The following is a 23,096-nucleotide window of genomic DNA, read 5'->3' on the forward strand; positions in this document are numbered from 1 at the left end:
CTGTTTCTTGTTAATACAATGAAGTGAAAAATCCGAAGGGAGAGGGACCATAAAATAAAAAGGCAACAGAAACCACTACAAACCTACAAATCGAAAAGTTTTCACAGATGAAAAAGGAAGACTAAAGCCAAATCATATCCCCATAGAAAGCCTCACTTTTCAAAACATCCCACCGCTTCAAACCCTAAAGTTTAAATTTTTATCATTGCTTGAAGAGATGTCAAGGAATCCACCATGCACGATAACTGGCCTTAAAATCAAAGAGAGTTATTTTACCATCAAGATACGGAAAAGTAAAGACATACAAGATTGGGAAGAAACTAATGACATACAAGATGGCAGAAGTTCTGCCGCATAACAGGTCCTTAAGGAATAAACAGGAAACAGAGAGCAAAGAGACGGATTTGGAGAGGAAAGGGTTTCAGGAAAACACCTTAAGGAATTTACCGCTGCAATCACCGGCCTGAAGAACGCAAGAAGCACAGTCGCCGGAAGACGAAGAGGCGGAGAAGAAGGAAGAAGGAGAACCAGAGCCGCTGGGGTTTGGTCTTCGGTTTCCTCGAGAATGCAAGAAGCACTCGTTTGGTAATACTAATCCACTAAAATCTAACGGTTAGAATTAGATTGGTTTACGATAGATTTTAGTGTATTTTACTATGGATAGAATATGGGGGAAAAAATTTTTAAAAAATCCCTTATTTCTCCTTTTTCTCTATTGCATGCACTTGCATTCCATTTCTTTCGTTCCTACTCTTCTTCCGCAGAAAAGGGGACTCTAAAAAAAAAATAAAAAGATTACTTTGTTCCTGATAATCATTTCTTTAATCAATGGATAGGAGGATACTTTGAATCGACCCCAGTAAGAAGATAAAATATCAAAGCAAGGTTCGGTTCATTTGAACTATGTTATAGTTCAAAATGGAATTGCAGGTTTACGTGAAATCACCACTATTTTCGACCGCGACAAGATCAACAATTCCATGAGCTTGGGCTTTTGTTGCTGACATAAAAAAACATCCCTTTCCATGTCTTTAGATTAATTGGTTAGTCCTTGGATCTAGAAATAATATAGCAATAGAATAAAGATCTCTTTCTCGAATGAAGAAATAATAAAATATTGTTTCCGAATATCTCAATTGGTCAAATTCCAAGTAATTGTATCCTTTCGAGAAATGCCCGAGATGGAGAGAAAAACCTATGATTAGCTTTTCGGGAAATTTCCAAACTAACAATTTCTTATTTTACTATGTTCAACTCTATGTATTCCTCTATCCGTAGAGTACTGAATGTACAGAAATGGCTATGACAGAGTTTCTGTTATTCGTATTAACAGCTACTCTAGGAGGAATGTATTTATATGGTGCTCTAATAAGCCCGTGGATATTGAAGTTCCACAAGCTGTACTTCTTGATACTGTATTTGAAGCAGTTGTTCGAATCCCTTATGATATGCAATTGAAACAAGTTCTTGCTAATGGTAAAAGGGGGGGCTTTGAATGTAGGGGTTGTTCTTATTTTACCTAAGGAATTCGAATTAGCTCCTCCTGATCGTATTTCTCCCGCATAGAGTTTAATTCCCGTTCTCAACCCACGACCAATATGAACTCGAAGCTTCCTTCGTAACTCACGAAACTTCTTCGTAGTCGCTCTGTTCCATGCCTCATTTCATAGGGAACCTCAAAGTGACTCTATTTCATTATATTCCATCCATATCCCAATTCCATTCATTTAATATCTCTTTGGTGTCCATTGTAGCACGTGTGTCGCCCCAGGGCATGAGGGGCATGATGACTTGACGTCATCCTCACCTTCCTCCGGCTTATCATCGGCAGTCTGTTCAGGGTTCCAAACTCAACGATGGCAACTAAATATGAGGGTTGCGCTTGTTGCGGGACTTAACCAAACACCTTATGGCATGAGTCAGCCATGCACTACCTATGTCTGCGTTCCCGAAGGCACCCCTCTCTTTCAAGAGGATTCGCGGCATGTCAAGGATAAAAGATCTTCCTATGTTGTACCATTCAATATTCAATTATCGATGATGAATCGATTTGATAGCTCAGATATTGTTATTCATGATATTAATCCGATTCAATATCATCGGGATCCAATTCATCCCATTAAATTTACAAGAGAAAGATTTATCATCTCTATGGTGGGAAAAAAATCACAGCGCGATCGATAAAGTAGGATAAGTTCAACGATAAACTCAACGCTTTTAATCTCAGCCGTTGAGATTTAACAGTCAATCTGAACCGTTCAATAAATGAAGGGTAAACCGGCTAATCCTTTATCCTTTACCGGTAAATTCTGTACCCTTTACCAAATAGTAACATAATGAAAAAAAATAATTTGTTAGGCTGTTTTGGCATCGAGGAACGGAGTCTCTGGTTTTGGTCGGGAAAGACATATTTTCGGCGATCCTTTTTCGAAGGTTAGATCTATATCCCTTTACCGGTGATCCTGCTTCTGATTTGGAAGTGTTTCTCCTTGCTTTATACTTAGCCCTTGTTTTGGTTTCCCCCAAATCCCGATCGCATCTGTTTTGCAAGTATCTAATTCAATTATGCCGAAGCCCCAATACATATAGCTAAATGAGGTGTTTCATGTTGGTACTTAGTAATTGAATTCTTTGCATGCTTTATATCTAGTATGTCCTGAGTGACGAGTTTGATTTGATGCCATTTTTATCTGAGCATATATGATTGACATGTTATTTCTGGTGCTTCCTTTGTAATGTTGCTATTTAGTGAATTCTTTTCCTGCTTATTCTTATTTTTTATGCATCTATTTGAAAAAATTGTTAAAATCCCTAGTTTTGGTTTATGAATCACACTATGTTCTTCTAAAGATGTCATTTGTTTGTTTGTTAGTTAGTTCAACGATGGAATCGGTAGTTTTAGGTATGGGATCCATTTGAGTATTACCATATGTATGCACTAGATTTTGTAGTAGATGATTTCAAAACTGTGAAAATTTTTTGAAGGGAACTAGAAGAATAATAATGCCCAATGAGAACTGAAGGATATGATTGAATTATGTGAAAAGAAACTGGAACTCTACAGTTTATCCTTGCTCATGTAACATCTTCCTTCCTTTCACAGTTCCTATCATCCTTGAGCCAAACCCCCAAACAACCTAGAGCTGCAAGCACTATAAGTTTACCCCTCATCAGTTCACATGGAACATTCCACCCATTAAAGCCTCACCTAAAACAGAGGATGGTGACAGATTTGGAGAATTTAGAAATAAATACACCAATCAATTGCCATAAAAAGAAAAATTCTTACTTTTCTCACTGGAACAACAGAAAATTATAATTGAAGCTTAACAGGCTATGAAGGGGCAAGAAAAGGTGGAGATAGCTTAATTGTATGATTGTGACTGTTGGTGTGTGGGTGTATTTGTTAGTACTATAGTATTGTATTGTAATTGGGGACCAAAGAGGTGATTCTTAATATGCATGTATTATTGTCCAGATGAGCTGTAGTATATTAGAAAAAAAACAATCAATTTGATTTTCATGACTGTCTTGCCATAACCATCTCCAGATTTGGTTATAAAATTTTAAAAGAAGTAATCAATTGAGCTCTCATTACTCATTACTTTATTGGTTTATCCATTAAAGAAGAAAAACAAAACCAAGTTGTCAATAAATACCCACATCACGTAGAGTAGAGTAATATGAAGCAATCAAGAATAAGACTTACATTATCCAACATTATCTTGGATATTGTGAGTTGTTAATGCTCATCTTATCTTTAGAAGGCCTTATGAAGCTAAGTGTTGCCTGGTCTTTGATAGCACTGGCAACAGCAGTTGAGAGGTTTTCTTAAGCAGGTCTTTCAATATGAAAGCCCCTAGGAATTCTTTGAGCATTGCCAGAATAGATACCACTAGGTTCTTGTGAACTTGGATCATCTCTCACACAATGTTGTCAGTTTCTAAAAGGTAAATGGATATTTTTTGAGCTAGTCCCATGGCTTGAAACCCACATCGGTTATCCATATCTGTGAAGTTAGGACCACCTTGTGTGGCTTGGTGTTGGTGATTGAGCAGTTGATGGAGCTTTGGCTCCTTAATTCTATGTTTTTTGTGTCTTAAGCATCTTATGAACTTTGTTTAGGTGATGGAGTTCTCTAACCTTATTCTTGTCAAGTAAGTTAATTAGTAAAGCCGTAAGATGTGCAGTGCAGAAGAGGAAATCACAGAGCAAGTAGATCATCAACCTTTAAGAGATAGATCCATTTAGCTTCTTCCTTAAAAGTCCGACCAATGTAACTCAAAATTTCTATAGAAGAAAGAAAGGATGAAACCAAGAATGCTGGCCAACTAGTTTAGCAATTGTTTTTTGGGTAGGTAAGGACATATTGGAATGTATCAGCTGAGTAATTAAGGAAATACAGTCACACAAAAGATACAATTGTAAATATATTTGGTTCATATAGGATATTTTAATTCTGTTATTGTATGGATTTCTTTGAATTAGGTTGAATAGTGTATATAATGTTTTATTGGGTTTATTTAATGAGATTGTTTTAAATTCCTGTTGCATCTTCCTCCCTTACACATTTATTATCATCCATGAGCCAATCTCCCAAACAACACAAAGCTGCAAACATTATCAGTTTCAACCTCATCAGTTCTGATGGATAATTTCACCCATTAAGGCCTCATCAAACCCAGATTAGGTTTCTGCATTTATTTCTTGTACACTATTAATTGTTTTGATGTAATAAATGTTATTTGTTCAGTAGAATGGTTGTTTTGTGTCTCCTTGACATAGAGTGATGAATTTTATCTACACTCATGTCTCTGCCTATGTAATGTCTCAATTTATGCTCAACAAGGAATTAGATCTTCTATGCATTTTGTTTGTCTTTTGGAAAATTTGGGAATAAAACACAAAACAGGTAAAGAGACTTTTATATATGCAACAACTTGTGATTTTGATTAAAATTAAATATTGAATCTGTTTGACATTTGTTGAAATAATTCTACCTTATGGTTATAATTAATTCACCAGATGGCTTCTACTAAGAGTGTGATTAGCGTTGCTACTTGTGAATTATGCCGTCATATGTGTAAGAAAGATGTTTGTTAGTCAAAAAAAAATAGAGGTAGAGAATATTTCAAATGTACACAAGGTTGCCAATTCTTCTTGTGGGTACATCAATTTAGATTGTGTGACTGTGGAAATGGGCAATGCAAGGTTAGAGCTTAAAAAATTGAAAAAAGCAAAGGTCAAGCGTTCTGGTGTTGCTCCAATTCAACTTGGGTATAAATACTATACCTCTTATACATTTTTATGTCCTTTATAACAATTAATGGATTTTAGTTCTTTTGTTTATTTCTAACAATTTTTTTATATTGAACTACAGGTTACTGATAATGGGTGTGGAATGTTTGCTTGGATAAAAGATCGAACCTCCACTGATGAAGCTCCTTCTACCCAACAAAAATGTAGTTCAGAAGCAGATTGTGGGGTGACCTCCACGTCTGAAGGTCCTTTGACTTCAGATGAGTTTATGAAATGATATTTTCAAGCAGCCATCAAAGGGTCGAAAAATCAAACAAGACTGATCAAAGAAGTCTTTGATGCCTTCAAAGGGATTAACCTAAATAAAAAGAGTTGAGTCATGTTGCAGGGTAGTAATGTAGTATAGTAGTTCAGAGAGTTGTTTTTGATATATTTGTTGAGACATGTATTGACATTTCAATGGGTTGGTAATACACAATCTTGTATTATAATTAAGTGAATTTCAGGTGTCTAGAACACTGACACGTACTGTAATTGAAGGTTTTGAATTGGAACACTATGATGTTTAGGTTGGGTGGTTGATCATGGGATATATTGATATTTAATGATGTATAATTTAATTTAAGATAAATGATGTTAGATTTCATGTATTTATGTTTAGAATCTTTTAAGATTACAATTGTCTTATGTATAGATTTTCAATATTGTCTTTTATGTACCGAAATGCTATCCGTTTGGAAGTGGAATGATGTTGGAGTTAGGTCCTAATTTTGAGAGTTTGATTGGTCTTGAACAGATCTGCAAAAGTGATCAGTAAAGTAGGGTCAATAATACATTTGTTTTTATATGCAATTTAGAGCTATTTAATATGAATTGCTATGACCGATTCAAGAAATTTTAAAAGTGAATTCATTGGCATACTGAGTGTAGAATCCCTATGCTGAGTCCCGATCATAAAATGTTAATATGCAAACAAAGAAATTCGTTTAATGTGTTAATCAGTATCTAAAGTTTATGAATCATAGCATTTAGGATAATAGAACGTGGACACCTGGATGTATTTGCATATAATAACCTGATTGACTCGTGTAAAATCGATTGGATTATTTTGATTTGGAGAGCCTAAATTTGGTCAAATAAGTCCTAATTCTGAAATCAATCTTGGTAATGAGATGCTAAATTTGTCCATTCAAATCAATGAGAAACTTATACCACTATATTGGGTATTAGGATTTTCTGGTTTTGGGGTTTAGGGATTTTAGGGGTTTTGGGTTACCTTGGGTTTTAGGGTTTATAGTTTATTGTGTTGTAGGGTTGTTGGGTTTATTAGGTTTATGTGTGATTGGGGTTATGGGATTTTAAGGGTTTAGAGATTATTTGGGGTCTACAGTTTATTTTGGGTTTTATGATTTACGATTTATTGTGTTTTAAGGTTTTAGGGTTTACTGGGATCTAGGGTTTAGGGTTTGAGGGTTTATTGGGTTATTGGATTTTATGGGTTATTGGGGTTTTGGGTTTAAGGGTTTAAGGGTTTACGGTTTTAGGGTTTATTGGATTTATGGGTTTTAAGGTTTATTGGGTTAAGGGTTATTTGGTTTTAGTGGTTTGGGTTTATTGGGTTTTAAGTTTTATTGGCTTTTTGGGTTGTTGGGTTGTAGGGTTTACGGTTTTATGGTGTTTTGGGTTTTAGGTTTATTGGGGTTTTAGGGTTTATTGGGTTTATTGGTTATTTGGTTTTAGGGGTTTTGGGATTATTGGGATTTTAGGGTATATTGGATTATGGGTTATTGGTTTATTGGGTTAAGGGTTATTTGGTTTTAGTGGTTTTGGGTTTTTGGATTTATTGTGGTTTTCAATTTTTTGGTTTATTGGGTTTATTGGTTTTTTGGGTTTATGGTGTGTTATGGTTTTTTGGGGTTACACTCTTAATTGGGTTTTAGGGTTTTTTGGGTAAAAATATATATATATACGTATATATATATCAAATATCAAAAAAAAAAAAAAATAAAAATATATATATATATATATATATATATATATATATATATATATATATATATATATATATATACTCATATATAATTACGAGACATAATATATTATTGAACTTTAGTTATTGGTTAATATATACTAAACATAAATGATGCAAAAAAACTTATACATACCTTAAATTAAGAGTATTTATATTATCCCCCAAGGTATGGTTTATTATTTTATGGTTAATTTTATATTAACCCCAATTACATCATATGGTCAGGACCAAGTTAGAATGGGTAAACCGAAAATGTGAAGACAATCATTTGTATCACAAATACTTACATATAATAACCATAGTTTATACACTAACCCACAACCCTATTATGGTTAGAAACACTGTAACCAATAGCACCGACGTTACAATGAGTGGAATTGTTTAGTTTTTCGTTATCAAAACCCTGAAAAGGTAGAGAAGTCATGAGAGGTAGAAGGGGGACTAGGGTTAATAACAGGAGAGTTCATAGGAGGCGGTGCAAGAAATGGAAGAAGATTGTGTAAACGGCAAATCATGAAGTTCAAAGCGAATCAGGGTTTTGGTCGATTGAGGAAGATTGTGACACATATTATACACTTCACCACTGTCAAACAGCTTGGCATTTATCTAGATAGACTGATACATCAGAGAGACGGTGAGGGACAGAGCGATGCCAAAGGCGAAGGCAAAGTCGATGTATTGTATCTTGTGTTCGATCTAAACCGACTGGTACTACGCTAAAAAAACCCTAATTAAAGACTGATAGATATGACATCTATCACTAATCAGGGTTTTAGGATTCCAACTCAAGCAAAAGGGTATGGTACATGTTTCAATCCGCATTGAGGTACGATCTTTGGCTGAAATATGATATGACGAAGGCGGGAAAATGGGAATCTTTCTTTTTCTTTCCCGCCAATCTTCTTTCTCTTCTATTATATAATCCCATTTGCTTCATTTTGGTTGGTTTATTTCATTGAACAGTTCACAGGTAATCCCTTCTTAAGAACCCTAATATTGTAGTTCTGGTCCTTTGCATCAGTAGGCACTTAATTATATTGATTTCTCCATACATGTATGAATCTTGTCTGAATATTTGTTAGGCACATTGAGTGTTCTTCATCTGTTCATTTCTTCAATTATTCATTCATTGATCTGTTCATTTCTTCATCTGCTCATTTTCTTTATCTGTTTATTTCTTCTATTGATGTTAGTTGTTATTGTGTTACAGAAGCTAGATTTGTCCGATTAAACTAGTGTTTCCTTTATAAAAAACCCTAGTTTTGAATCTGATATACCATTTTTTTAGCAGAATATGTTATTATGTTTATCCCTCTTCTATATATATGTGTAAGCTATTTGTTAGTGCAAGCAGTTGAAGCAGTTGGAGAGTAATTGGAGATCTGTTAATTTTTTCTTTGGATTTCTTACCCTTTCCGGTTCATTTGAAGATATGGAATTTATTTGTGAGTTTATGCAGTTGAAGCAGGTGGATAGTAATTGGGGAATTGTTAATTTTATGTTTGGATTTCTTACCCTTTCCTCTTTAGGCAAAGATGTGGAATTTGTTTGTGAGTTTAGGCACTTGAAGCATATGCATAGTAATTGTAGATTTATTTCTAAACAAGTTTATTGGTTTATGTCTGTATTGGTTGCTTGTCAATTACATGACTCTAGGACTCTTGGCTGATTCACAGGGTGTATGTTTTATTTTCATACCATACTAACAACTATGATTTTTGCCTTTTTGTGACAGAGTATATTGGGTTTTGTTTAACAATCATTGTTGTGGTCTTCAGTGTCTGTTTCAATGGCAAGGATAAGATGTCGTATAATGAGAAAAGAAAATAGGCCACCTCGACTTAAGGTTAATAGGAGGAGTGCTCCTAATCTTGTGCTTATTACAATAATCAGGCGATGGCGTATTCAGAAGCAGAGGCAGCTGCGGGAACTTGCTTTGGCAGCTCAAGGAGCTGTACCAGCTCCACCTACTCCACCAGCTCTAGCAGTTCCACCTGCATATGGTGGTGATTCATATGAAAATCCGATTGTGATAGACGACATACCAGATGCCCCAGGTGGGGCTTGCAATGTGTTATCTTCTGATGATGAAGAAGATGATGAAGAGTTAGTTCTGGAAGAAGAAGATGATGAAGAGATAGTATTGGAAGAAGAAGTTGATGAAGAGATTGTTTTGGAAGAAGAAGATGATGAAGAAGAAGATGGCCAGATGAAGATTATGAGCCAGAAGAAGATCTAGAAGAAGACATAGATTGATATGTCTTGTTTGGATTTGGCTCTTTTGTTCTTTTTTGACAGAATCAATGTGGAATTATATACTTGTTGGTTTTCCACTTTTGATTTTTGAACAGGTTTTTTTGGTGATTATGGGTTAGCTTATTGGGTAATGATCTGGACTCATGTATCCGTATCTGTTATAATGTTCCATTTTTGTTTATTGTACATAGTTTTTGTCTTCAGTGGAACAAGCCAAGTGGGCACATGAGTTAAAATCATTATGTTGAATGGGGTATGGTTGTAATGACTGGTTGTATATAGTAGTGTTTAAAAGCTGTCAATGGTTAGAATGGAAATACTTTGTTTATATTGCATCAGTATTTATGTTTGGAACATTCAGTCACTAGTGTATGGAAAAGGGGATATGACCAAGACATCTCACTTATAGCCTTGGTCGGTATCTCACTAACCAGCAGGGCATCTCAAACCATGGGCAAAGTCTGCACTGGAACCAAAAGTCCAATTGAAGAACCGTGGCCTAATAATGGGCCTGGTTCTTCTTAATCAACTCCTATTGGGATTTTGTAGTACACTTGTCTCCATAAGTCTCCCTCTCTCTTTCCCCTCTTCCTCATCTGACAGTCTTATTGGCAGCAATCCACTCTCCATTTCAATAGTGCTCACCATGATCCATTAAAGAAAACAATGTTTGGTTTAAGGCCAAGAATTCTGGATAACTTGTTAAAACCTTACTTTACAATGGAATATGCATTTGCAGCATAATTGTTGGATATTAGTTGAATTGGACCAAATCGAAATGGCCTACACATATGTTCCATATTAAACCTGATTAATACTTTTTCTTTCCATCAGCTCCCTCTCTCCCTCTCCTATTATCTCTCTTTCTAGCATCACAAGCCACTGTTCGGACAAGTTTCACCAATCTGCGACTTCTGGTAATCAAATCAGTATCTTTCTTTTATTCCATGTTTCTTCTCCATAGCACATTCTTGATCCCCTTCTATTTTGTGCTGGTAGCCACTATCTAAATCTCTATTTATCTTCTGTCTTTCATCCTTTATATATTCTTCTTTATTACTTCATAATTGCAATCAGTAATCTTCTCTTTTGATATATAATTTGGACCTGTCCAGAAGTTCTTAAGCCCCTAAATTCTTAATTGGGAATTAGGGTTATGATAGCTGCATTAAAAAACTGAATTTTAAAGACCACTGCTAGAGCTAAGTTTCTACCAACCTAGAGGTATCTGATGCAGAAGCGTGAGGGGCAGCCAACTAAACCTTAGTTTTATTCATCTTCATTACTTATTAGTAAATATTAAGAATTAAGTTATGGGGGACAGTGGTGGTTAAAACAAATAATTATTAGAGTTTGACTGTGATTCCAAATGATAGAATCCTATTGCCTGTTTTAGATCTAAATGACTATAAACTGACAATAATTTTTAAAATCAAGTCTTAAAAACAAAAAGGAAACACCATTACTCAATTTTCTCATTCATACTGGAACTTGTCAAGGCAATGTCAGTTCACATGCATCCTTTTGAAATTCCATCACTTAATCATCAAACCATAAAATTTGGGATCAACAGATGTTGTGAAAAATTAAATAAAAAGTAACTAAACCCACACAATAAACTGGTAGTCTTGTCCTCGTTTCACCATAACTAAACCCACACAAAGAACTAGTTCTTATCCTCGTTTCACCACCATAACCACATACTATTTGAATATCATTACATATGTTCCTATCAACAATAACCACCACCACCAATTGGTGGTGTTTTTTAAACAACATCAATAACTAGTTAACTACTACCACCAACGACAATGCACAGTACATGTGAGCTACCAAAACCACAAAGACCAATTAATCCTCATCCAGTTACAAATGGCACCAAAAAAAGAAGAGCATACGAAACCCCAAAATAGAGATAGGGTAAAGCAGTGTTTGGTTTAATTTTTTGATATATTTGAGGTTTTTTTCTCTCCATTCCTCGTTAGAGCTTCTGAAATGAAGACAGCCACAACAATGGTGATTGCTGTAGGACCTGCAACTTGGGTTCCATGCTTAAATCCATTAGAATTGGAATTGGAGTTCTCACTTGCCGTAGCAGTTGAATTGGAAGTTGCTGCAATCCAACAACCAACGATTATCATTCAGGATTTTAAATTGCATAGATCATTAAGTACTTTCAGTAAAAACAAGAATTAAAGCTCAAACCTGCTGATGAAGAATTTGTAAAAAATGCAGCATCTGGAGAATTGGCTGATAAGTTTAAGAGCTCTGCCCAAACAACAGTAATCACTTTTGGTCAATAAATGATAATATCAGTTAGAACTTAGAACAAATTTCGTACAAAATTAGTTAATATTAACTAATTACAAGACTATGGTAGACAGATAGTCAGCTGGTGATAAAATTATTGTTTATCCCAGATAAATCAGCTGCATAATTACTATGTCCAAGATCTTGAGTAGTGAAGTAAAATTAATTTAACAATACCGAGGGACTAACAGTAGCACCAATACTTCTCATTCAATTACTTGAGATAAAGAGGAAGCCAAGGTTGCAGCACCAAACATATACTACACAAACAAACTCATGGCATTGATGTAAGGCATGACAGATTAACATGATTTCTAATAATAGATAACCCCAAGTCCAATGAAATCAGATATTATGCATAATTAACAAAATTTGTCCAATGACTCACCATAATCTTGAACAAAATTTGTAGAATGACAAAAAAACTGTCAGTAAAAAATAGCAGGTTTTGCATGACAATCAAGGGTTTAGTCAATAAGGAGCCAGGTTGTTTTAACAAATAATAATTAAAAAATTAAAAATACAAAAAACAAGATTATATCTAACATAAATGTCTTACCATTCAAATCTATTTGCAAAGATTGGTTGTTTCCTTGTGTATTATCCCCCAAGGTATCTATTTGCACCGATCGGTTCATGCCTTGTGTATTTTTCCCTCTGGTCTGTATTTGCAAAGTTCGGTTGCTTCCTTGTGTATTATCCCCCAATATATCTATTTGTGAAGGCAGGTTGCTGTCTTGTGTCTTATCCCCTAAGGTTCCCATAGTAACCTAAAAATACATTATATAAAAACATATAAAGTTTAGATAACACTATTGACTATTTAAATATAATGTTCAAAGCAATATATGTCTGCATGAAACAAGGAAATTATTACCAAAAGACAATTCTGAATATTGTGACCTATACCACGACAGGCAGAACAATGGTAACCTCTTCTTTGAACAGCTGTTTTAATGCCACCCCGCATATAGCGTAATCTCGGTCTCCCCCTTGTTAACGAGGTACGTAATGGATCATTTATTCTTGGTCGAACTATTGCTGAAGGTCCCACAGTACAACTTGTAGGAGGCACAGTTGGTTGCAATATCTGGACCTATAATAACCCTTCATATAATATTTTTAAAGCAACCTCTAACCTCTCTTGGGAAAGAGATCCTTCCATGGCAAATTTATTGGCAAGGTCTTGTAAAAGCCATACTAGTTGTTGTGGCTGTCCTTCAGATGATCCAAACACAGATACAGATGGGATGTTACTAAATCGGGTAGCTTTGGTCCACTTATGCATGACATACCTCAAGGGAATCTGGGATGTCAAACCTGCCCCTAATTGGCTGGAAATTTTGAATGAAGGACAGGAACCTCTGGCCAATCATCCAAACACCCAGTGGAGTATCACACTAGTAGCTGAACCATTGAGAATGACCTCCTACATACCTGCCAGAAGGTGGATTGCAGCTCCATGCAGTTGCACTGCACACTGCTTGATGTACAACATAAACCCCAGGTATTCTCTCTCCTATCCATAAATGTGGGGCCCACACCTGGAAAGATGTGTATTGAACCCTGGGTGAGATGTAGGTACAAGGCCTAAGCCCTAGGCCAAGCCCCTGTGCAAGCACAAAGGATTTACAACCTTGTATTCTCTGGGCGATGCACTGGGCGATTGGACCTATCACCCAGTGAATCGCCTAGAGTGGCTGAATTGACTATTTTGGACTCCAGACAAGTGGGGACCACCCAAACAGACCATGGACACCCTCTAGGGGTAGATGGGAATTTTAGGAACCATTACCTACCCTTGGACCCCTATGGACCCCACCAGAGTAGCCAGAATGGTCCAGAATCAGTTTGAAGAATGCATTCTTGAGGAGGGGGCTGGCTACCAAACAGACCTTAAGTTGGGCTGGTCTATAAATAGGCAGTCCCAGCCCTGAAATTAGACCCTACACTATTCAAATCGTGGAGGAGAGAAAGGAGAGGAAAAAGAGAAGGAAAAGAGAGAGAAAGGAAGAAGGTAAGGAAGAAGAAGAAGAGGAGAGGAAGGAGAACACTACGTGGCCCATCCAGCCTCTGATTCTAGCAGCTCACCCAGTCCATTTCAGGTATATATCTATACCTCTACATGCTGCTGCCACTGTTCTCTATTTTCTCCTTAGGATCTTTGCTTTATAGAGGTAAATCTGGCCAAGGACAGCCTAGAACACCTGGGGGCTGCCTTGTGCTGCCTCAGATCTGACATGCAAACCTATTGCATATAAGATCTTTGCATTTTACTCATGTTATACCTGCTGTTTTGTATCTAAGACTGAGATCAGTCTCTGTGCTAGACTGCACTACCTTGTTGCACCCAAAACAGGCAGTTTGGGCTTGGATCTGTGCATGCAAGCTAGCCCTTGCCTGGATCTTTGTAAGGACAGCCTACTACCATGATATTACACGTAAATCTGTCCTTGCATGTAGCCCAAACCATGGCCTTAAGCTGAAACACAGCTGGGCTACTGTTCTCTGAGCTGGCTGGGCAGCTCCTGACTGCCAAATGGTGGGCCCAGGCCATGATCTATGTGGACCATTGGAATCCACTCTTCAGAGGGTCCACAACAACCCCATATGCATTGAGGATCGACCTAGGCACTACCCACGCAGAAAAATCCAAGATTTGGAGCCTGTCGCTTCAAACAGGCTCTTGGCGATGCACTGGGCAATTGCCCTATCGCCCAGAGAATGGAAATGGACTGTATTGATGTCCTGTCTCTGTGGGCCTTCACTAGTGGGCCATATACAGTGTGAGGGGGTGGTAAATGACCAAAATACCCCTCTTCACATCTGTTCACTTGTATTCATACCTTGGGTACCCAATTGGGTCCCACAGGGCCTAGCAACCTTGCCAGTGATGGTCCAACTGCACTGCTGACCTGCGGACTGATTTGTAAGACTATCGGGATCATGTACAACTAGTTACACTGGTAAATACCAGATTTGACCTTGATCCACATCTCCAGATGATGCACCGGGACATGGACCCGAAGGCCCAGTGCAAGACCTGGAGAATTCTAAGTGACACCAGACTGAGCACCGAGTCAGACCAGTGAGCCTAGACTAACACTAGGTTATCCAAAACAATTTTGATTAATTAAATAATATATTTCTGATTTATTACTTAGGATTTGATCCCGCGCTCGAGGTGCACTGCCAGACACTGACCAAAACTGAACCAACAACTGAATCTGTAGGACCAGACCAAGGTGAGTGGAATGTCATCGTGTATGTAAATGTAACATAATTAATATGCTGAAATGAATTAAAACATAATGGAATTGTGTTGTTTATTTAATTCATTAAATCTTGAAATCTGGAAACAATTATATGTTTGACTATTAGATTCTATAAATGGACATTGAATGTTGTAAGCGAATGCTAGACTAGATGCCGTAGCCGGCTTGGAAATGAGGCCTGTGGTAGCCCGTAGAATGGGATACGGTTGACACCACCCGACTCATACGATGCCATATAGACATGGGGTTAGAGTTTCATCACCCGTGCTATGCACCCTTGCCAACAGGGGTTAAGGTGTTGGATGCCTGTAAGAGTGATCATATGAATGAGAAAAGAAAAGAAAAGAAAGAAATGTGATTGCACCGAAAAGGTGATTATAGGCTATAAGCCGGGCTATAAGCCAAAAAAGAAAAGAAAAGAAAAGAAAAGGATGGATGCCTCATAGGTTAATCACAGAGGGTTGGTCGGGCTGACCTTGGTGAAAGCTGCGGGAGCTGACTGGTCCTCTTCGACAACTCATTGGGTGTATCGTGGGATGGGGTTAAAAGCCCGCACCAGGGATACATGTATTGGGGATTGTAGTAGCACTAACCTGCCTTAGTTGTGATGTTAGGTGGCTAATAAATAATTAAACCACACCTCATGTAAGATTCATATGGTTGTGATTGCATGTGCATGCATGAAGATATGTTTCATTCACGGGCTCGGTGGAGCTCACATTCTGTTATACATCTGTTAGATGATTCTGCAAGTTGATGTCACTGTGGTGGGGAGGCTTATTACCCGGAGGAGAGCCATGGTGGTTATAACTATATTGGTGTGGACCCCGACGGAGGTCATACCGTTGATGCGAGTATTCTCAGTGATTACTGAAGATTGACCCGTGAAGGGTGCTGTTGATGCTTTTTGTCTTGGGGACTCCTTTTTGCTTTTGACAGGAGTTTCTTCCCGTTTCTGCTTTTAGCTTTTCTTCTTTTTGGGGCTTGAGTCACCTCGCCCTGTGTATATTTCTTTTGTATATGGTAGTTACTATTGTTCTATCTGTGGGAATGAGTGAGGGAATGTTCAGACACATTATTGTACATATTATCATTTCCTGTACTGCTACACTTCTCTTACGTTTTAATGTAAATATAGTTTTCTGCAACACTCCGAGTTTTATATGTTAGATTACGGTGGATGTGTGTCTGTGAATGGATTAACTGCTTCTAGATTCATAGGATTTGGCGAATTACTGTCATGCAATTCGGGTCACCTACCTAATCCTCCCAGGGGGTGGTTTGGGGTGTGACATGGGATCTGTCTATTATCATGTATATCTTAAGTATATGTCTGCACAATATACCTTTGTTATTGAACAAGTTGCATCCACAAATTGTGATATCAGTTTCACGATTATCCAACACATATTGCACATCATTCTCTCTATTCCCATCTCTCTTAAAGACCTTGTACCTCTTCTCTATAATTTCTTCATCACATTGATTTGCTTCCAAGCCAAAACATGCGTACCACTCTTTCGAAAACACCTTGAACACCTTTGCCGTATAAACAATAACAGCTTGTTGCTCGATTATGTGAGCTGTAGCACAAGTAGGGGCTGAGGTGATGCTGATAGCATCTTCCTTGGCTTCTTTTCCTCTTCTTTTCTTGACAGCCTCTTCATATTGAGTAACAAATTCATTTAGAGGTGTTGCAGATGTGAAGAAGCCCTTAAAGTACTTATTCATTGACTCTCCCCTCTATGTCGTAGTCATACAAGCAAAAAAGGTTTCACGATAGTTACACGGCACTCAGTGTTGACGTATCCTGAACTGCTTCTTTAACCGTACATGATCTTGTAAATTAGAATTTTGTAGCATGCTCTGCCAACTCTACTCAAATTCAAGTGCTGTATTAGAACCATAAATACAACTCCTATAAATTGGCCTCAAATCAGGAAAATTCTTATACAGTGGTCTCATGTGTTGTGTTGTAACCTGTGTTTCTCCAAATGCCATCCACATAGCTGATGGACAGTCAATGGAAATACATGCTTAATTGCTCTCATTATACTAGGGTCTTGATCAGTAAAGATTGCTTTTGGCTATATATTTTGCATTGCTTGAAGCCATGTCCTAAATAGCCGTACAAATGATTCCTTTGTCTCTCAGCTATTAGGCCACAACCCAAAAGCATACACTGCATATGGTGATTAACACTAATAAAAGGAGCAAATGAGAACTTATACTTGTTTTTTTTTATAAGTGGTGTCAAATACAATAACATCACCAAAAATCTTGTATTGTTCCTGTGCTCTACTATCCACCCAAAAAATCCCATTAAGGTGTTGCTCTTTATTGACACGGATATCATAATAAAACCCTGGATCTGATGCCTTTTTATTCTCCAATAGTTAATTGTTTATTCACAATCTAACCCTTTGCATTTTCTTCGCTTTGACCTTAGTAGATTCAGACAAAATGCTTCACTTATACCAGCAAACTGCTCACCACCAGCGAAATCTTTTACAATTCTCATTATTAGTGAAGCTGGTATCCCACACTTATGGAGTCGTTCTATAAGGTCAAGTGTATCTCTATGCTTTTTCTGATGTGATCTAAGTCTGAAAGTCTCATTCCTGTCCACCAATATATGGTTGTGCTCCTTTTCAAATTTATCCACCACCCACAATCCATTATTACTCTTGATCTTCATTAGAGTCCCTCAATTAGTTTTCATTGTCACACGAGGCTAGTAATCCACCTTTCTACATTTGTCATATATTTTTTCACCTTGATTTGAACATACATAGTATCTTGATACTATTGGTTTAGCTAACTTGGAGCGATCAACCTTGTATTTCGTAACTGAAAACCCAAACTCCTTGGCATAATTGTTATAATGTTCATGTGCTTCATCATCAGTCCGGAATACCACGCCAATAGTGGGTTCGAAGTCATTAACATTGGTACTCATGACTGGCATACTCTCATTCCCATCTAAGCTCAAATCCACAGCTTCTTCATCATCAACCTCATCGACTAAATCATTCTCAGAAGATGTGTTGTTATTATCACTATCTACACTTTGAGAATTAACCCAGTCTTCATCATCTGAACTTCTACCATGATGACCATCATGACCCACTCCATTCAATGTATTGTCACTGTCACAATTACTCATAGCATTTAGGACATCACTTGTTGTGTCATTTCTATCTAACACACAGTTTTCCCCATCAATAAAATCATTGTATGTATCCTCTAATTCATTCATGTCCATTTCAACACAATATTGTATAATCCTGCAAGAGTCTTACCATGTGTATGAACATGAGCAAAACGAAACTAACTTAGGACAAAATGTATTTTAACAATGAAGATAGTCTCCCATTTCAACAAAAAATGTTCTAATTTGACTATGTAAGTTGAAGAGAACAAACTGACTTCAACAAAAACTAATTGGAACATGAAGATAACAAAACTAATTTAGAAAAAAGTATTATAATAATATAGGACATAACATCTGGTAATCTCAAATTTCTAACCCATTTAAACATATAAACAAAATTACTATACATTTAATGAAATTAAGCTTTCAAGGTTTTATCTTAAAATGTAAGTTACTCAAGCATTTATAATCTATCTTGCATGTCCACATGTGATCCAATATGTAATCAACAATCAAAAGTATCATGTATCATGTATGTCCACATGAGACTGAAACTAATTATATTTTTTGGTTTTCTTCTTTGCTTAGGATAGAGTGGGAAAAACAAGGGAAACAGAAAAGGCAAGATGGGAGTTTTCTATAACAAACTTTGTACTTAGAAGGCCACTATAATGTGTTGCTATCAAGAAAATGTTGTTTTTTCTATATCTGAATTATGTCTTGTTCAAGCCTGGCCAATATGTCTCTTGTTTTAATCCCCCTTTTTTCCCCAACTCTTTTAATAACATAATTAAAAGAAACAAAAAACAAATGGGTTTTGTCTCTAAAAATTGAGGTTCTCTGAGTATCTTTTTGGAAATTTCAATTTGAAATTCCTGTTTTAGTAGATGTCCTTCTTTGTAACTAAGCTTCATATTACTACTTTGTATTTAGAAGCTTGTAATTCAGAAATCATGTGAATCCATGTGTGTTTAGAGCGTTATACTGGTATCATGCTCAACAAGACAAATAACCCAACAATCAATGGTCGACCCTTAAGGCATCAAATCTTGTGATCATAAGTTTTTAGAGTCTTATACTGCTACCCTGTTCCACAAGACTTCAAACACTCCCTCAAGGGGAACATGTTCCTTGGTTTTCCAGTTCAATCAGTTTGGCTGACAAGGAACTGAAGGATATGATTGAATTATGTGAAAAGAAACTGGAACTCTACAGTTTATCCTTGCTCATGTAGCATCTTCCTTCCTTTCATAGTTTCTATTATCCTTGAGCCAAACCCCCAAACAACCTAGAGCTGCAAGCACGATAAGTTTACCCCTCATCAATTCACATGGAACATTCCACCCATTAAAGCCTCATCTAAAACAGGGGATGGTGACAGATTTGGAGAATTTAGAAATAAATACACCAATCAATTGCCATAAAAAGAAAAAGTCTTACTTTCCTCACTGGAACAACAAAAAATTCTCTAATTTTCCGAGGGAAATAATTATAATCGAAGCTTAACAGGCTGTGAAGGGGCAAGAAAAGGTGGAGGAAGCCTAATTGTATGATTGTGACTGTTTGTGTGTGGGTGTATTGTTAGTACTATAGTATTGTATTGTAATTGGGGACCAAAGAGGTGATCCTTAATATGCATGTTTTAATGTCCGGATGAGTATCTCTTCGCTTAATTTAAGCTTGAAACTTATTACTTTCTAATATACTCAAGTAATATACTTCTTGAGTATATTAGAAAAAAGCAATCAATTTGATTTTCCTGACTATTTTGCCATAATCATTTTTTCTTTCTTCAACAGGGCAGAAAGAGGGGGGGGGGGGGGGGAGACCAGCAACAAAACAAAAAACCCAGCAATCAATGGTCGACCCATAAGGCATCAAATCTTGTGATCATAAGTTTTGAGAGCCTTATACTGCTACCCTGCTCAACAGGACTTCAAAAACTCCCACATTTTTCTATATTTTGCAAACCAAGTGGGATTAATTCCCCCAATAATTTTTAGGAAAAAAAGATTATGATACCCATAATCTTTTTTCAAGTGTTTAGACTTTGGAAAGTACGAAAATCTGGGAGTTTAGATAGATGAAGGGGGTACAGGATGGGCTTTATATGAATTACATTACAGAACTTAAATGGAAGAGATAAATAAAAATACCCAGAGTGGAGGATTGGGATAAGAGAAGAAGTTGCAATCCGTCAGGCTCATTCCGGTGAGAGAAATCCCGCTGCTAAAACTACTCTGTCAGCCTATCTTATCTCTTCTATTAACCCAAAAGATGGGTGAAGTTTGGCAAAACCTGCAAGATAAAACGTTACAGACTCAAAACGTTAGACATATAAACCCTAAAACAAAAAAAAACAAAGGGAAAGAGAGAAAAAGAAGAAAAGAGTGTAATATATATAGACAGAAAGCAAACAACACAAGAGGTGATACCTGCTACTGAGATCTCTCTATCTCCGCCGACGCCAGTGAGTATCGACCAAATGGGGGAAGAGAACGCCAGTGAGAACTTCAATCTCGTTTTACTCAGGGAGGGTGCTTTAGGTTTTGGTAGTTTTTGGTAGAGGGGTGATTTTGGAACTCCAATTAAATCAAGGTTAAATCATAAGACTCATAATTGGTAGCGTATGGTATGACCGCCAGTAGGAGGTCATAGCCGATTTCTCATTACCGGCAGTAGCAGGTTATGCCAAGTTTCCATTTAAGTTTACAGTCAACATAATCAACGGCTCAGATTTTGTTCAAAAAAATTAAACGGCTCAGATCAACGTCTTGCGTTTAATGTTGATTTTAAGAGATATACCCTTAGCGCTGCGACTACCCACCCTTTTTTTTTAAATATTTATAACTAAATGTATTATACAGATATAATCCATGTTTTATACTTATATAATACGTCAACACTTAAAGTCCACGTATTTATCCGACTCTGACGTTTTATAAGCAGTACGACGCATTTTTCAATTACACATTCGGATCTGCGTACTATAAGCATATAATACGCAAATTTACTAACTATGCTCTTGACCCCCTAGTGTGGAACTTTTCAAAATTGGGCACGTTTAGGAATTTGTTCCCATCCAAGAACGACCTTTAACAAAAACTCTATATATTTAAGGGTAAATTACACATGCATCCCCTGAGTGATGACCTAATTACACTTTCACCTGTGAGTTTTAGGAAATTACACATACTCCCTTGAGGTTCAAACTAAGTAACAAAAACACCCACTCCGTTAATCGTACATGTTAGTTGCTAGCGGTAGGAATTTTTATGTCCTGTTATGACCAATATACCCTTGAAAGGGTAAAATGACACTAATGCCCTCTTCTTTTGCACCCAAACGAAGCTCTGATGAATTTGAATCCATTTTTTCCCATACGTTTTAGAGAAATAAATAAATAAATAAATAAAAATAGATGTTGATGGGTTATTACAGATGAATCTGGTCTTAGTACCAAGCCTAGCTCGAGATCTAACTCTTGTTTGAAACTATTTGCAGAGAGGAGTTGAGTAGTAGTAGAAGAAATCGTGGTGGCTACTGTTGTTTGCAAAGAACGAGAACAACAAGCAATGGTTGAGTCTGTCTGTTGATGTGTACCAGAGATTGATAAGAAGAAAATTTTGAACAATATAAAGGTGGGTTCATCAATTAATGGCAAGGAAGAAAATTTTGATGGCAGGGACAATTTTCCCCTCTATTTTTCTATCAATCAACCTCGGGATAGGATCGACAGAGGCAGCCTTAAACCAGGGGATCACATCTACTCATGGAGGAATGCTTATGTTTACGCCCATCACGGGCCTCTCCCTCTTTGAAGTTCTTTCCAGTTGTTTCTTATTCAGACATCATGTCATGCGAAGTATTATACGTTTTGATGTGAAACACCCAGAAAAAAAGAACAAAAAAAGGGTTTATTTCTAGCGTTTATGAAGTGGGAATTGTTGTGGTCGAAAAGTCTCTTGATGACGTGTACGACCTGCAAGACGAGAAAGGACAAAGAAGAGGCCCGGATCAGACTCCGAGGGGGGACATTCTGATGCCAAAATCAGTCCAACGCACAGATGATTTGTCAGAGAAGGGGTACGGAGAGAGCAGTAAGTCAGTAAAAATTAGAATATCGTACCTGGGTCCCCTCCTTCTCTTTTTATACCCGACGCGATTATCGAGGCAATTGGTGGCCTCCCTTTCTCCCACCTTCTGACACGTGCCGTAGTGGGGTTGGTTACTTGCCTCAATGAGGGGGACGTCTCCTAGTGGGAAATGAGATTCCCTCCCAAGTGCCGTTAGGGGGAACGGCTCTCTGGTTTGTGTTCTGAGTGGTTACTTGCCCCCCAAGTCAAGTTTGGTTACACATGTCGCGCGATCCGTCTTGTCGGCTGTCGGTTAGGATCCTACCATGTGTCGACTGCTGGGTGGTCGGATGTTTTTGGGTGTATCATATGCCCTCCACTTTACAATGCGCTATAGGGGCTCCAGGGAGTGAGCCTCTTTTTTCTTCTCGTTCTCTCTTTTTTTCTTTTTTTTTTTTGCCGTGCAGGCCTGCTCGATTGGGTGCTTGGCTGAGCTACGCGCAGTTGGGTGCCTGGATGGGTAGGCCTGCTCGGCTGGGTCTGTTGGGTTGGGCGCCTAGCTGGGTGCCTGGCTGGGTAGGCCTGCACGGTGGGGTCTACTCAGTTGGATGTCTAGTTGTACTGCGCGCAGCTGGGTGCTGGCTAAGTAGGCCTGTGCGACGGGGTTGCTTGGTCGGGTGCCTGGCTGTGTGGCCTTGTGCTCAGTTGGGTGCTTGGCCTTGCAGGCCTGCACG

Source organism: Telopea speciosissima, chromosome 8, assembly GCF_018873765.1.
Source record: "Telopea speciosissima isolate NSW1024214 ecotype Mountain lineage chromosome 8, Tspe_v1, whole genome shotgun sequence".
Lineage (NCBI taxonomy): Eukaryota > Viridiplantae > Streptophyta > Magnoliopsida > Proteales > Proteaceae > Telopea > Telopea speciosissima.